Raw genomic sequence first — 18,122 nt, forward strand, 5'->3', positions numbered from 1 at the left:
TGACAAAAAAAAAATTTAAATATAGAAAAAGTATAAAGAACTAACACTAACTAAAACAAATCATGTACTAATATTATATATTTTAATATTAGCTGTCTTTGCATCTGAAATTTAAGATTAATATGCAATTATCCAGCTAGATTTAGTATGTTGTATGTATAGCAAGAGATGGGCAGAAATTAGCTACAGATGAAGCTAATTGCTAAAATTGCCATGGATACGACCCTTATTCATGAATAAATCATTGATGAATAAATATCGTACCCATGACCATTTTAGCTATTAGTTTCATAGTTGCCTAACTCCGATAGGAACCCAATCCAGTTGAGTGGCTCTGATTTTTTTAATAAAGCGTTTATCTCTCAAAATTGTATCGACGCTACACTCGAGGGAGGTGAAATTATTTATTTATTAATTATAATTATGTAAAAACAAAAAATCTTCTTGTATTTTTGTAAAATAAGAATCATTATTAATAAGATTTAAATACATTATTTAATTCCCAGAATTTTTATTCATTTTATATTATTCTCTTTTAACAAATTAAATCATCACTTAGCAATACTGGGCATGTAAAAGAAAACATTTTTTTTTTAATTTTTGAAACTTCAAACTGTTAATTTCCAATAAAAAAATATATAAAAATAGTTATGCACATTCATATTGTTGAATTTTTTAAAAATCATTTGCCCTAATATTTTCTGTAATCCGAACTTTTGGTGAATCTGTCTACCCCTCTCTCTGCAGCAATTAGTTCGTATTATCCAGATTACACTATATTTCTAAACCAGGATTTCGATGGTGTTGTCTTCTGTGCGGAAGAATATATATTTTATAAGCAAGCGGATCGAATACCCTCAGAAGAAGTAGATCTCAATGTTAAGAACAATTATTTTTCCGACCATCAACGCGAATGATGTTTCTTACTTCTTGCGCTCATTCATTCACTAGCGGCAATTTACATCTAAGCGTAGCATAGACAATAAAATAAGATTTATACTCCGGGAGACCTACTAAGAGGCGAGCGCTAGTAATAAATACTAAGTATTAAGTATAAAATCAGTGACCGAGTGCGGTAGGAATATGGAAACTCTGTTGGGATTAATGGATTCTAAACGGCTATATCCTCCAGTTATGGCTCCGATACTAGCACGCGATACCGGTAGATTAAAATCTTAATTGCTTGTTTAACGCAATCATTAAAATGTCCCATCTACTTTTAATAGTACCGCCGCTTCTCAGTGATTTACAATCCTCTCTCAACTCTATGTCATTTGGGATTCTCTGATGGAAATTGAGTTTTCTAGGTACTGGGATTCTCTTCTGGTCGTCTACGTACTTACCAATACAGTTGAAGTTATGTTTTAAATAATTTATAAAGGGTTATCTTAACAAAAAAAAAAATTGTTGCATTCTTGGGACTAACCAACAGATATATAAATATATATTATATTCACAAAAGACATCATCGAAATCCTAGTTTAGAAATATAGTGTAATCTCGATAATCCGAAATAATTGCTGCAGAGTGGAGGGGGAGTCGAATTCACCAAAAGTTCGGATTACAGAGATGATAGGGAAAACAATTAAAAAAAAAAATTCAATAATATGATTGTACATAACTATTATTATTTAATTTTTTTTACCTATTTTATGGGAAATTGACAGTTTGAAGTTTTAAAAATTAAAAAAAAAAAAAAATTCTTTTACTTGCCCAGTAATGCTAAGTGATGATTTAATTTGTTAAGTGAAAAAAATAAATAAATAAAAATTAAAAAGTACTTTTTGTATAGATTTGTCTTAAATATAATGAAAAAACTGAGTTCACCAACGAATTTTATATTATACATATTTCTACTATCAAATAAATTGGTTTTACAGAACCAAATGTTTTATACAATAGATATTATGTATTTCTAATCCCAACAAAATATACTATGAACAGTACCATTGGAATTACATTACCCGATATCTATTTTCACTTTTGATTTTCATAGTGACCACATTCAATTGCACTTTTTTTAAAAATAAAAATGTTATTGTTTGCTGAGTTTTCTCAAAAAAGGTAACTTTTTTTTTTTTTAGCCAGTTCAGAAAACCGAGATTACGTTCATATCTCAACATTCTAAAGTAGACATGATCACTTTTTTTATTTATTAATTGAAATGTACAACTGTACTAAATAAAGAATGCATCGAGTGGATGTGATGAGCGTTCTATTACAATGGTATGATAGAGTCTTGTGGAGAATCCAACCACTGGCAGAAACCCAAGAACATTTCTACATCAGGTCTCAAGGCCATATTTTTTTCGGACGTCAGGAGGATTATTAGGAATGAAGAGGATGTAAGGTTAGACATAAGTAGGTTTGGATAGTTAAGGCGTTTACCATGATATGTGTTTCTGGCCAAATCTTCAACATATAGAACATTATGTATGGTTTGGAATCTTTTTAAACGTATTCATTAAATAAATTAAGAGGTTATTTCTCGAAATAATTATTTCTCTAAATGATCACTTTATAAAATAATCTGAAACAACAACCCGTATTAATTTCTTGAAATAATTATTCGTTTAAGTTAAGCAATTTTTGAAACAACGTTTAGAATCCATTAATACTGGAGATAATCTAGATAACATGGAGATAGTTTAGCAACTGTCGTAGCTACTGCCATCGTGTAAAAGTATTAAAGTTGCCGTCCAAAGTATTTACTATCATGACAGAATTACATTTTCACCGGCAGTTTTTTTTTAAGGTCCTAATTCAGTTGTTTGTTATAGTTATTAGATACTGTCGTGGCATTAGGGAAAACTACCGTTTTGAAATTTAGCAGATAATCGAGGTTTACACCATGATTAAAAATTATTACTTATAAATACTTCATTTTGATTTTTTGAATTTTACTCTTGTTCATAATTTTTTAAAAATGAAAATAAGGTGTTTAAATTTTCTTTTTATATATTCTGCCGATGTTCTCTAATTAGCTACTCATTTTTTTATAGGATTTTGGAGAAAATAATATGTTTTGTGGCTCTTTGGAATAAATATGATGAGCACAAATTATTAAATACATTACAGGAAAGAAAGTGTTTTTGAGAATAGACAATCTATATAATCAAAATCGGTCTTATTTATCATGTTTTTTGATGTAATATAAAAACAAGTAACGTTCTATAACCTAATAAATTATAGAAGAGTGGGTGATCAAATTTATTATTCTAATTTCCACTCACTCTTATCAACTGCTTGGTGAGAGAGTCGTAAAATACGAGAACTTCTGATGTTGCTATAATATTCAAAGGAATAATATACAACTATACATACTTTGATTTCCGAATACATTTATAACTTGCGCTACAATTAAGGTAAACAAATACCTGGCCTATTTGAATAAACAGTGATATAATTATTTGATAAATAATAATAATAGTACTTTTTTTAGACTGAATTCTAGATACTAAATTATTAAAATAAGCCGAAGCGGAGAGTTTTTATCTCGAGCTCCATAAGAGAGAGGTGACCGAAGCTAGAGATATAACGGACCCTCTCGAGAACTGGTTCTGCTGGAGGGGCAGCTCTCTCGGCCAATCAGGATCCTTCTTTCACTCAATTAGCCTGGAATCTTCCTCCAGCCTTTATTTGTTACTAACATCCGGATCTCTAGAGCCGGGAATTCGTTTCTCATTTCCGTTCAAGGATATGGTGGTCATCTTAAGTCACATCTTCATCTAAGCATATATTAATAATAACTTCAGGTGGAATTAAATTGCAGTTTTTCTATACATAGTACGTTATTTTTATCACTTGTAAAAATTAATCTTAAATTATAGTCAACTACTAAGTCATCCAATAAACTTGCATACATGAATACTTTAATGACTTCAAGTCTTTAAGAAATTTATACTTCAATTAGGAATAAAAGGAAAAAAATAATTTTTTTTTAAACTTTTCTGTCAGGTATTTTAATTCATTTAATCTGTTACTATTTTATAGTTTTATTCATTTAATTTGTCGTGCTATTGCATTATATCTCGTCGTAATTTTAATCGAACTAAACTAGGCAGTCTCGAATTCACAAAAACTTTAAAAAATTTTAATTGTTTCTTTATTAGTTTATTTATAAGTTATAGATTAAGTGCTGGGCACTACAGTTATTTTTAGTGTTTGTAATAATTTAAAAAAAACATCAACTTTGTTTCAATATAGTTGGAAAAAAATATTAAAAAATTAATAGGTATTGGCTAATAATAGAAAAACATAAAATGCCATGCAATAATTAATTACTTGTTAATGCCAAATTTCATGAATCTGCATTTGACAACGTTAAACAAAAATGACTGATAGAAAAATAAAAAATTATATGATGTACATAAATGACTAATTTCATTTATAAATAAATTCATGAGAATGTATTGAAAAAAGTTTACAATATTATATTGAACATTGCCAATCTGCTGCACATAAAAAAGTTACCATGGTGTTTTCGGCACGATATATTAGGCGGGCATTGTGGTGTACAATAAAAGAATTGTAATTTAAAAACAGAAGAAGCACTCTGGAAAATAAAACGCTTTGTTTCTTTAACGTAATGCTAAATATTTTACCTGTAGGTAGAATTTTTAAAACTAACCACTAAATAAATCCAAAACACTAACTTTGAGAAACCAGGCTTTATGCTTAATATTCCATTTTTAACCATGAAGCACTCCACTTGACGATGCATGGTTAAGACCAACGTTTGAACAATCGTTTCTTTCACACTAATACGCATTAAAAACTAAATAAAAAAATATATAGAAATTATTTAAATTTTTTCTAATCTTTACGACCTGCATCCTCTGCGTACCGTTCACATCTAAAAGAAGGCCATTCGTCATAGTTTCTCCAGGCCCTATAAAGACACTGTTAGTGTTAGATTTACCGCCGCCACCGAAACACAAACGGTCTCAATAAAAGAAGCCATAAAACCCTATTGAGCTATGCAGGCCTGCTGGAGCTAATGAATTTATGGTACCAATGGACGAAGCCTTTCGACCCCGGAGGATGTGTAATACAGTGAACAAGGAGGATATGGGGATATAGTATACTGTAGAATTCTAAATAGAAAACCAACATTATTTACAAATTGATTTTTTTTTTTTAATAATTTTTTTAATGTTATTTACAACTGTATACATATATACACATCAAGTAAATTTGCTGTAAGTGATATTATGACATGATACAAACATGTGGAGAATCTACCCAATGATAGAACTCCAAAAACACTTCTAAAGGAGAAGATCTCGAGGCCATCTTCTTTTCAGACGCCTAGGAGGATTATTAGGTGAAGGAGAAGCCAGGTAAGAAACGAGTTGGTTGGGTGGTTGGGAAGTTTATTATGGAAGGATTGGTATCTGGTTCTGGCCAAATCGGCAACATTGAGGTCCTGAATGATTTGATTTGTGACAAAGTAAGGAGCATTAATGTTTTTACGAAGGATTTTGGACTGTAAGGATTGGATTCGAGAGAAATTAGATGGTTTAGTGGAGCCCCATAGCTCAATTCCGTATGTCCAGATAGGCCTTATAATAAATAGACATGTAGATCAGACGTTTGTAATGGATTGGAAGTTTGGACCGTTCGTCTAGTAAATGTTATAATAGTCGGAATCGATGAACAGTTTCCAGTCTTTTCAGTCTTGTATGAGGATTCCATGTCAGTCGTTTGTCCAGATTTAGTCCTAAATAACGGATCTGCTCAACAGGAATAAGTGGGGTATTATTTAAAGATACTGTGGGGCATGACGATGGTTTACGACGAAGGTAAATGTGATTTGGTGGGATTTATTGGAATTTATATTAATCCTCCAGTTTTGGCACCATTCTTCAAGGGTGGTGATGTGGGATTGGAGGGATTGGGATACAATGGAAGGATCATTATTCACTGACAATGATTTTTAACTTTTAAATTTAAGAAATTAGAAAACGTAAACATGCCCTCGACAAAGGTTAATTTGCTGCATCATTTTGCATTATCGAAATTCGGTGATGTCTGAGTACCATGTAGTTCAGATAAATTATTATATTCCGAAACTAACGCATGTTCTTTACTTACTCAAGACTTTTTTTTATAACATTTGTTTTTCTCTCATGCCATCGCTGGCGGCGAGGAGCCTCTATCCTACAGAGCTACTGCTCTAGTTCTCTGCTTAAACGCTTCATTTGGTAGATGTGCCTCGTTAAACTCCGATCTCTTGTACATATTCCTGATATACTACTCTAAGATGTCCTTGTGGATTCCTCTCTGTGGTCAGAGCCTTGAAAATCATTATAGGATTTACGTCCTCTTTCATGCGTCAAACATGTCCGACTTGAGCTTCCATCTTTACAGTATTTTATTGAGTTCAGGAGTTCCAGCTGATCACTCATACTCTCGTTTTTTATAAAAATTAGACTTTTATATTTATTTATTTAAATATGTTTATTAAAAAAAATACAAATAATGGATCTATTTAAATAATTAAAAACATATAGACAATGGAAAAATATCCGTTTTTCGAAGCCTGTGTGAAATTTTAAATAAATAATAAAATTGTAATAAAAAAAGTAATATGCTTTTTACCAGTCAATAATTCAAAACAACAATATGGTATCATTTTTAAAGAAACCAAACAATAATATCCAATATCAAATATCAAACTATTGTATGGCATTTATCTCTCAGAGGATGACTAAGCTCTTTCCAGTATAAGCCCTCGTACATAGTTGCTAGGAACATTCCAATTAGAGCCGTTTAATAAACTCAGTAATTGTTCTGGAGAGCAGGTCTACTGACCAAGACTTGTATAATAATCGATTTTTTTTATAAATATAATACGTCTAACTGTCTACTTTCTTCAGAATTACACATACATACATGTAATACATGTAATTCTGAAGAAAGTAGACAGTTAGACGATTCCTAAAACAATAGTTTATTATGAATAAACTATAAGTTATAAGAACTATAAAAGAATACCAAGTAAAATGCATCAAAGTAGAAATTTGCCTAAAACAATATAGTAGTAGAATAGAATAAACGTCCTTTCAACTGTTTTTAATGAATCTAATAGTGAACTATTCCAAGTAATTGAAAGGATCTTGACAAAGTTATTATTATAAACAAAAGCTAATCATTTGAAAACGAAAACAAAACAGTTCTTATGATATTTCACCTTTGTTGACAAAACCTTCTTATGATAGTTCACCTCGGGACCGCTAGGAATGCTGCAGGGGTGTTCGAATACAGTAGCAGCATATTTATTTAGATTATGACCATAATTTACACACATATATATAATTTAAAGTAAAAGAAATTTTACTTCGATTAATAAAATTCCATTTTGCCAGTTTTTTCCCTTGGTAGATAAAGGTATCTTTCCACCATAATTATACAAACAGGTAAAACCTGTTTTAGTGTAAAAACTTTAAATAGTTGGGATAGCAGAGTTCAAGCCTTCACAGACAAAATGTTTATATTTCCATTTTTGTTACCAAATAACTTGCAAATAGTACAAAAAAATTGAAATCCGCTTTCACTTTCTCACGTACTCATGCATGTGATATTAGAAACATATCTGAAAAGCGGCGTGGAATTAAGAGAAATGCACACTTTCACGGCTTTTAACCTTTGTACCTCTCACCCACGGTGCAATTTAGAAATCCCCGAAGCGACGGAATACCGCAAGGCTTTAAATTATAGTTAGAGGCACCGCCGAGGCAAGATGTCGAGTCGCCAGGTTTCGCAAGCGCCCTCGTGTGCGGTTAGCCGCTCAGTCCTTAGGCGGATAAAACTGCGCAATTGAAGGATAGATGTAGGAATTGTTCGAAGTACAGTTTGAATTTATACAAAATGGTGTTTTTCAAGGACTTTAAGTATTTATTGAGAAATTAGATGGTCTGATAATAAGTAGGTGCATGGTTGTTGGAAAACCTGGAGAAATTATATGCGTTTTTGTACAAACCAAAAGATTTTATAAAATTCCTGATGATGAATGATATATTATTTATTATAGTGTCAAACTTATAATTATAATACCATTATATAATTTTCACGAGGCTTACAGATCATCTGTTTAATAGAAGCAATACTTGATTATATAATTTTAATATGATTATAATAAGATGTTATTCTAAACACTAACGACCCTGTCTAAATACATTCCTATACTGAATCTCTTCAATAGCTAAATATTCTACTTCGTACGTTGTTGCGGAATAACTCCTAAACAGTCCGTTTTAATAGGTTTTTAAAAAAAAATAAATAGTTGAAAATAACTGTCAGTAAAATGTTCTTTCCATTACATAATGGAGGATAACGAAAAATGTTGAATAGTGGAATTAGAAAAAAAAAAAAGTTGAAGTTGCAGTATTGACCTTATTTATTAGTTTGTAATAAAAAGAAAAAAACCCTGAGGAAACCAATTATTTTATCGTATAAAATAAGTGATTCAAATACAATCTTTTTTTTACGTTTTCTCGCATGCACTGCTCATTTATTTCGGGTAGAAATTTTTATGATACTTGCACCTAAATATGAATTATGCATGTGTAATTTTGTTCCAAATAACTAGAAATAAATTTACTTTAGCAAAAACTATGAAAAGTACTACTCCTACGAATTTGTATATACTTATATACTTATATTTGTTTATATAATTCTATATACTTATACGAATACATAAACTACTTCATAGTTCATTGAACTAGCTTCGATTTGAGTGCTGGCAGACACACTCGTCTATTGGTCCTCAGATAAATTTTTTCACAAACTTATCATTCTGTCCGAACAACTAGATATCAACATTTTGTGAATTTATTTTGGCAAATATCTTAAAGATTATTACTCCTAAGATGATAAATTTAATAATCTACTTTATAGCACATTCTACTAGCATTAATTTGATTCCTGGTAGACATTTGTAAGTCTAATGTTTCCTAACACGTATTTTTCCCAAAATAAATTCACTTACGACTGATTTGTATTTATGTCATGAAAAGTTACATTTTAGAAAAGTGTGTCTCAGGAATTGTTGAAATAAAACAGCTCTATTAAGGCTCAAATTTTAGCATATTTACTCTACTCCATTTGATATTCTATTAGGTTTTCTAGTGTTGTAGTTAGTTTTAATGGTATGAAGCTCTGAATGAAAAATTAATTATTTTAACGAATTGAAACAGCCACCATTTTTGCAGTTCGCATGATCTTACAGGCGGACTCTCATTTTTTCATTGCCAATGCAACAAAGATTCAAAATAGTCCTATCAAAATTTTTATGAAATCGTTTCAGTGTTTTTATACGGCTCGCGGACTTGGATCACTAATTGAGACAACTTAATGGAACTTTTTTATATTTCATTTTTTTGTATTTGTTTTTTCTTTTGTTCTTATTATAACTAAATATCAACCAGGAAAGATATTGTGAAGGCTACTGCAGGCAAGTAGTTCATACTAGAGGTAAGGGAAAAGTTGGAAGTTATTGTATGACAAGGGTGAGATGAAATCCCAAGGGAAGAATAAAATCCGAAGCTTCCTCCCTAACTTTATTAAGAATAAGAGAGAAAAGTGGAGGTGGAATTCCGCAAGGTGGAGAGAAGGATTTCCATACAGAGTGGAACCTGTGAATAGTTAAAGAGGCTTGGTTTTATAGCCAGGGGAGGGGAGACGGGGAACCAATCAGAAACGAGTAAACAGCTTCGGTACACAGTCTGGAGGAGTCTGCTCAATGTACGTCAAGGGACCTTTGTATCCCCAACCTTTATTGGGTTCTGTTTGTGACGTTCGGGCTGATGTGGTGTTGTATAAGCAAACACTGTGGTTCCTTTGAATTACAACTTGGTTCAGGCAGTTGATAAAAGTTAATCAGAAGATAAAAACTCAGAAAGTAATCGAAAACTAATATTATTCAATATATTTAATCATGAATTATAAATAATTTTTGCTCACATTAAATTATTTAATAATCATTCTATTAAAAATTCACTAGTATTTATTTTTAACTCCTCTCCTTTAATTATCTCGTAATTTCGTTAATTAAAATATGGTAGTGTAGAGGCATAATGACTTTTTGTAAAAATGGATTGGAGTATCTAGGACAATGATTGTTCAGAAATTCCCTTCCTTGACCTTCAATATTTGTGGCATAGTGAGAGAAACGTTCTTAGAGCCCTGTTTTGTCATATGAGTATTTATTGCAATGCATTCTTATACTACTTCATTAAATTGTTATGTTATATTGAGTTCCCATAGTTGAGTATAAATATTCGATAAAAGTATCTATTATGATTTATTTTCAAATAAATTTTATTTTTTCTATTAAATTATATTTAGTTCATCTAAATATGAATGATTTCATCTATATAACTTCTTGCACCTAAATACGGCAAATTGAGGGAGAAACTTTATATCGATGGTATCATAATATATGTCTATAATTTTAATATCTATATAATATTTTTTTTAGTTAAAAACATTATTGAAAATTGTAATTTTCCTAAAAGAGAGAACTTTTAATTGTCTTTTTCCCAAAGTTAGTAAAAGTGTACTTAACACTGCTGTTAAGTAAACCATCGAAATATGTATATCAAAAAACGCCCCTTCTTAAAATTAAGTACATTTAATCCAGTTATATATTAACATGGGGTTTAAAAAAAAAATGTAACATATAATTTATCTATAGTTAAAACGCATAGAATACTCGTCTAAAATTGAAATTAATTATTTCTACAAGCAATTATAAGATGAAATGTTTATATAGATATGGATGAAGAAAAAATAAGACTCGACAAATTATATAGGTAATGAATAAATACAGGTAATTATTAAATAAACGAAAAAATTATTAATTTATTAATTGTGATATTCCGTAGTTAATTGGATGTTGAGTTGCTATAACTAAAAACATAGAAAGTGAAACCAATGTTGGAAGAAATTCATTTACAACCTGACAAGGAATTAAAAACTAATTTATATATGTGTGTGTGTGATTTTTTGATTTTAATTGAAAAAAGAAATTTTAATTTTTCAAAAATTCATTAGATGCATTTTGTAAATACCTTTAAAATCAAGCCTACGTCGCGTATAATTGAAAATTATTATAAAACATTACTAAATTATTCATTTCTTGAACTAACTCAGTGGTTATTAAATGATCAATTCATTCAATAAGGGGTCATTATTATATAATTAATTAGGAATTACAAGCTTTATAGCTTATAAGTATTAGTTTCTCGTATTACGTATACAAAGAAAATAAACAAGAGGAGTAGTGTATAAGATTTCCAAGATATCCATCTAAATGCAAATGTTTAGACATTACTGAGTTGATGAATGACTTCAGCGTCCTTAACAACTTGATTCTGCCTTATTAGATTGCAATGTGGTGTATTTTAATAATGGTTTATTTTTCCGTCAGTCTTGAAAATATTTTTTCTACAATTATAACAAAATTATTTATTTTTCAGAATTTTACTATAGATGCATCAAAGTTAAAAGAAAATCTAGATATCATTAAAATAACAACGAATCATTCAAAAAATCTCGAAATAATTGTGTAAATAAGAAAAAACCTAAAGAATCCCACAAAACGGTGTTTTTTTTTCTATAATGGAAGCATTATATTTTTAAAATTAAATATAACGAAAATCATAAAGTTCATTCTGTTGCGGACTTATGAGGTATCACTTTCACAGCAACGATACATTTGATTTAAAATATTCTTACATGTGTTATTTTTTTTTTTATTTATTGGAAAAACCCCTGCAATTCTAGAAAAGACTGCTGGATAATTGCTATAGGTATCATTTTTTTATAATTCAGTGCCCCTTCCAGAAACAGAGCTGTTTTTTCCGTAGTATAATTTTTATGAAAAATTGAAATCCTAATGAAACGTAATAAATAGAATAGCATACATAAATCAAATCGTTCTTTGCTCTGTTATAAATTATCAGTCAAGTTAAAAAAATATATATGATTTTAATACTATTTAAATTTGTTTAAGACGGGTCTCCATAATCATCGTTTCATAGCATATCTAATATTTCAGTCATGGTTTTTGGTTTCTTAATTCCGTTGTAAATATCACTATATAAATTTAAACAAATAAATTTTTATTTTATCTGGGATTTGAATATTGAATACCTTTTGGTTCCGCAGCTCAAGCGGCGATTTCGTAAAATGGAATAAAAAAAAACCACTCTTATTAATAAAAATCTAAATCGAAATCATGGAATAATTACTTTGTTGAATAACTGTATTAAACCTTTCTTTTTTTTAAATTTTATGTTGTACGATATTAACAAATAGTTCATTTGTTGCTTTAACTTCTTTGTTTATTAATAAATGATTAGTATAGAATAATATTTTATAGTATCATTATCACTGATATAAAACTTCTGTCAGATAAATTAATTCTATAACGCTGTTTTCTTTAAATAGCACAGCTGATAATTCTTAACGGTAGTTTTATCAATAATAACAAAAGTTTTTTTTTTATTAAATCCATAAATTCTATCAATTGTTTTTACTTTGAGACCACTACATTGGCTTTGGGGTAGTCCATAAGACGACCTCTATAGAAACCACTTGACAAGCGAGGCAATTAAATTAATGAATTATTTCAATTAATTAGTGCAAAAATAATAAATAATTTTATTAATAATAACATAAGGTATCCAAAACGTCCCAACACTTATTTATTCAATTATATAACATGATTAAATGTTACAGTGATAAATAAAGCTTTATTTTTTACTTTGTTTATTTGACTTATGTATACAAGGTTTTATAGATAATTGTTGAGGCTGTGAAACTAAAATTAAGATTGTCCTTGTTGGGATCGGATTGGCCGAAACGTTGGACGTTTGATATGAACATTTCAAAAAAAATAATATATATAATATTTAATTGAAGAGAAGGGTCGTAGTATGCATATGTATACAAACATATATCAAGTCGTAAAGATGCATTCCACAAGATGCATGCTTAGTAATCATTCTGTCTAGTTCGAATTGTGAAACAAGAAAATGCCAGTTCAAGTATCTTGCAGCTATGAACCAATTATTTTAGTGCAACGCGAAAAAATTGCTGTATCCTTTTTTTTAAAAAAAAAAATCATTACAATAGAAGATAGCTTGCATGAGAAAACGTTTTTAAAAAAATCGAACTTACCTGACTTCAAGGCAGTCTGTGGTCTCTATTTCATCATAGGCAATGCAACAACTGGTAACAAAAAGAAAACCACCATTACTAATACTGTTCTCAACACCTTCGGGCTAAAATATATTTCCTTATGCCTATAAGTATATTGCCTAATATACTTCCAAAGAAATATAGTTTTAAAAAATAAATGATAAAAAATAAATATTATATATAAATCAGAATTTCATACGAATTATATAATTTATAAGATTTCCACATACAAATTTATTTGATGATCATTAAAAACAATCTGAGTCTAATGCAACAATATGAATTATAAATCTGTACTGAAAAGTTTGAAAAATATCCATGTTGACTAAGTACATAGTCACACTCAGAAAACAATTCTCTATCAATTGGTATATAGGATTTAAATAGTATATTATCATAATATCTGTTGAACGGATAAGTTCTAATACCTTTATACTCATCAGTACAGAAATCCTCAATAAATAAATAAAAACGCTATTTATAAAAACGCATAATAATGATTTAAAAAGAAGAGACTCAGAGAATATTACTTAACGATTATAGTACAAGAGCCCAAGAGGAAAAAAAAGAAAGTTATTTAATCCCATAACATAAGGAAGTTTTTTATTACTTCAATGAAAACTATGTATAATTACTAGTCAAAATGGATGAGTCTGCCCAGTATAGGTAGGAGGAGTAAAAAATGGCAGCTGTTTCAAAACGTTAACAAAAATTAATTTTTTATTCGGAGGTCCATATCTTTAAAACTATCTACAATACAAGATAACCCAATGGAACTTCATTTAAAGTAGAGTAAATGTATTAAATTAAAAGCCCTAATAGAGCTATGTACGTTCCTGAGATATAGCTTCTTAAAAAGCAATATGTCACAAAACATTGCTCTGAAAAATAAGAAGTTTGTGAATTTAAATCTCAAAAACCCTTTGACTTACAGATGTCTATTAGAACTAAAATTAAATGTTTAATGTACTATAAAGTAGTTTATTACATTTATCTTCGTAGGAATAGTAGTTTTTATGATATTTGCTCAAATAAATTGATTTTAAGTAGTTCGGACAAAATGTGCTAAAAAGTTATATTCATATTCGAATATCATAAAAACTACTACCCTTACGATGATACGTGATATAAACTTCTTCATAGTAAGTTAAATTACCTTTATTTCGAGTGCTAGCAGTCATATGTATGTCTAATGGTAACTGAGATGTATTTTTTCAAAAATCAAAACTTTTATCCGAACAACTAGAAATTAACATTTTGTGATTTTATTTTGTTAAATAACACAAACAATCCTACTCCTACGAAGATAAACGTCATGAAATACAACTAATAACTAAATAACTAGTACATTTAAATAAATTTAATTTGAGTGCTGGCAGACATCTCTTATGGTTCTTGAGATATAGTTTTTTTAATTTACTCTACTTTTCTTGAGTTGTAGGTAGTTTTAAAGATATGGACCTCTGAATGAAAAATTAATTTTTGTTAACATTTTGAAACTGCCACATTTTTTATTTCCCGTACCTATACCTGACAGACTCATCAATAGTAAATATTCATAGTTTTCATTCAAGTAATCAAAAATTGGGGTGAAATAACTGACTATTTTCTCCCCGGCGCTTGTACTATTACATAAATAGTATTTTTGAATTCTTTAAAGTAACATGGAACTTGTTATTTTTATCAGTTAACTGTCCCATTATTTGGTCAGTATATTAGCAAATTCAAAGACTTATTATATTTAATATCATGTCTTAGTGTATACAATAACAGGGTCTGCTTAAAGCATTGTGATGTTTGACACATTAAAGCTGGGAGTAGTTTCAGAAGTAACCTCCTCCAACTCCCACAGAAAATGAATCCTTACTTAAACTTGGTAATTTAATGAAAAACAGCGATGGTTCTAGTTATCTCGAAATTAAATAAACGCTACACAATTTTATCTCTGTGGATTAAATAAATCAACAACTTCTTTTACTTGAGTGATAATTATTAAAAATGAAAACATAATATTTAAATGACATCGCATAGTTCAGTGTATTTAAATTGAAGAAAGGCTAATATAATGTATCAAATCTAAAAACAAGAAACCTAGTAAAAATAACAGCCTGTTTACTGATTTATTATTTATGGCGCAAGTTATTTACTTATTTATAAGTTGATATTTTTTTAATGTTTATGTTCCTTTTGTTTATTCTTCTGTTTGATACATATTTTAACACATTTTTTTCTTTTTCATTCATTTATTTTATTTTAGTATGTATGAGATCATTCATCACTATTACCTATTGCCCACTACTGTGTGGCAGATTGGAATATCTATCAATAAACATGAACTAACAACAAAACCAAATTACTAAATGTGTCACTGTTATTAAAAACTTTAAAGGTCGTTCGTACGCTTAAACTAAAACATGTCTCTTAATACGTTTTTTGAAAAATATTAAAATAAATTTATTTTAACATATTTATACCGCATATATATCAAGTTTTAAATGTTTATTTGATATAAGAGTAAAGGAATATTTGATTTTTTTTTAATACTCCAGTAAATAACCAGTCCTCCTGCTTAACCGGACTGTTTTCGTTTCTACTAGGACGGATAAGCGAGGTTCTACTGTACTTGAAGATCAATATAGATAATTCGGACTCGTAGTTTGAAGTGTTTCTAACATTTTTCCTTTTATCTGTTGATAATTTTTATATATTTGTCTCTCAACTTTTTTTAAAATTCCCATATTACTAGATTGAATGTGGATTAAGCATTTTTGTGCGTAACAATATAATGTTATAAATGTAACACACATATAAATGCTGGTAGATTAGTATTTAGAAACATACGTTCCTCTAACAAGATTAAAATAAGAAAAAAATATTCAAAATACATTTTTCGTGTTTTGTGGTTCTCATTTTTGTAACTCCGACGACTTTGTTATACTTATACTCATCCATTTAAGTTGGTTTGATTACGTTCTAGACCTTGTCTAAGCTGCCTTCGGTTCCCCAAGAGCTCATAAGAAGTGGGATGAGAACCATGTAGGGACGAGGTTATTGTGGAATCTTCTGTGATAGACAAAGGCGATCGATGGAGGGCTTGAAGCCATACTCTCCAGGACGTGGGCTGAATACTCCTGGAGCCTGGATTTAGAGCGGCTTTATGTTAGCCCTTCGCTGGAATCCTCCAATCTCCGGGAGGAGAAAGGGTTCGCTTGTATTTGAAGAGCATTCTTACACTAAATCGAAATCAATACCAGAGCGACGTGCTCTGGCTTTACGAGGTCTATCTTGCCTTCAACAATGGAGCTGGAAGGCCTAACAGAAAATATTTCGGCAGGAGACCGTCCCCATCTGGAAATTAAATTTTTTAAGTATTTTCTCATTTTCATTTTAGCACTTCTTTAAAATATATATACCAAGTAACTCCCATTTTACAAATTATAAAACTGTTCATTTAATTGTACAAAATAAAATAAAATATTACATGTTGATCATGTGTAAAATAATATATACGAAAGTCACTAAAAACTTTTTTATATAACATAAATATTACAATGTATATATATAAATAATGGATCAACTAAACTGGAATTCCGAGTTTTATGAAATAGACATGGAACATTTGGATCTTTTCTTCATTTAATTTATGAACAAATACTGTATAACCCCAAGTAAACGATAAGATAATAACCAACATCTCAAGTGGCTTAGTGTTACATTTCAGCTTGATAACTTTTTCAAGAATTTACATATAGCAACAAACCCAAGGTACAGCTCTCCTTTATATCATTATTAAATATTGATTTGAGGCTTGGGTTTTTGTTGTATAATGAAATAAAAATTATGGAATCAAACATATATATATATATTGAAGATTTCATAAAATATCCTGTAACCAAAAGTCATTATTATGAATAACAGTGAATTATAAGTTATAAATATTACAAATAACTATTTTACACTTAATAACGAATAGATTATTAAACCACTGAACGATAATAAAAAAAAAATTATCGATAAGTTTTCTTCAGGCTTTCAATTAACTTTTAATAAAATCTTCAGTTTAATTAATTAGTTTTACCCATATTTGTATTTTTAATGAATCTTATAAACGCTTCGTCTTGATACCCGATCACCTGAGTTTTTATAGTTTCTTACTTTAACGATTTCTTAATTAAGGTCATTATTCTGGAACTAGAACATGCATTTATTCTAGATGAGGAAATTATCATATATATTTCAAGGTTAGATAGTAACTATCACGAAGTAGAATTAAAATCTCTTGTTCTTTCAGGATAAAAGCGAATCGTCCCATGTTAAGGCTTATATGTCGCATAAATAAAATGATGTGATTAATTTGGTGTATGCCTTATTTTCAAAATACCTATTCTTCAGTCATAAGTGCCCTCCAGGCAGGTGCTCCTAGACTATCAGCTTTTTAATTGAAAACAAGAAGCCACCTGTTGGACAGTAAGAGCCGCCATATACTATAGCACAGAAGGCCGAGGTCGCAGATAATGAGAAGGCTGGAACTAATGGGGTTGGAGCCTAATGAGATCCATGGCCAGTCTCAGGGGGACTTGAGATTCCCGAGATAGCACCCATATTAGGGCTTAGGTATCTGAACTTCTCTCATCGCTTATCTATCACTGGACCGAATACGCGACAGACCATTTTCAGGTAACTAAACTAGATAAAATCTTATCCAATGATGTAAAACTCCTGATGAAATTTATTAATTTCTATTATAGATAAAAGAGTAAATTTAATTTTAAAAATCATGGTCATAATATAATATCACAATTTTAAAACAATTTATTCACTCCCTGGAGTAGTAGTTATACATTCTTAATATTGTTATAGACAGTGTTTTTCTAGTTCTGCTATTAAATATAATTCAATAAAAAAGTATATTG

General features: G+C 29.6%; 1 protein-coding gene across 3 annotated transcripts in view; it reads right to left on the minus strand.

Moving 5' to 3' along the window:
- The window catches only part of Abd-B (Abdominal B), a 279,754-nt gene that overhangs the window by 83,895 nt on the left and 177,737 nt on the right, over window positions 1–18,122 (minus strand). For 2 of the 3 annotated variants that reach the window (XM_014419638.2, XM_014419631.2), the window contains exon 3: window positions 13,189–13,239. The gene's annotated coding sequence lies outside the window, so the exon portion shown is untranslated. Of the gene's footprint in view, window positions 1–13,188; window positions 13,240–13,439; window positions 13,526–18,122 lie in introns of those variants that run through there. The other variant, XM_014419644.2, reaches the window with a different exon arrangement.

The sequence above is a fragment of the Halyomorpha halys genome, unplaced genomic scaffold (assembly GCF_000696795.3).
Source record: "Halyomorpha halys isolate HHAL.00 unplaced genomic scaffold, Hhal_1.1 Scaffold15.1, whole genome shotgun sequence".
NCBI lineage: Eukaryota > Metazoa > Arthropoda > Insecta > Hemiptera > Pentatomidae > Halyomorpha > Halyomorpha halys.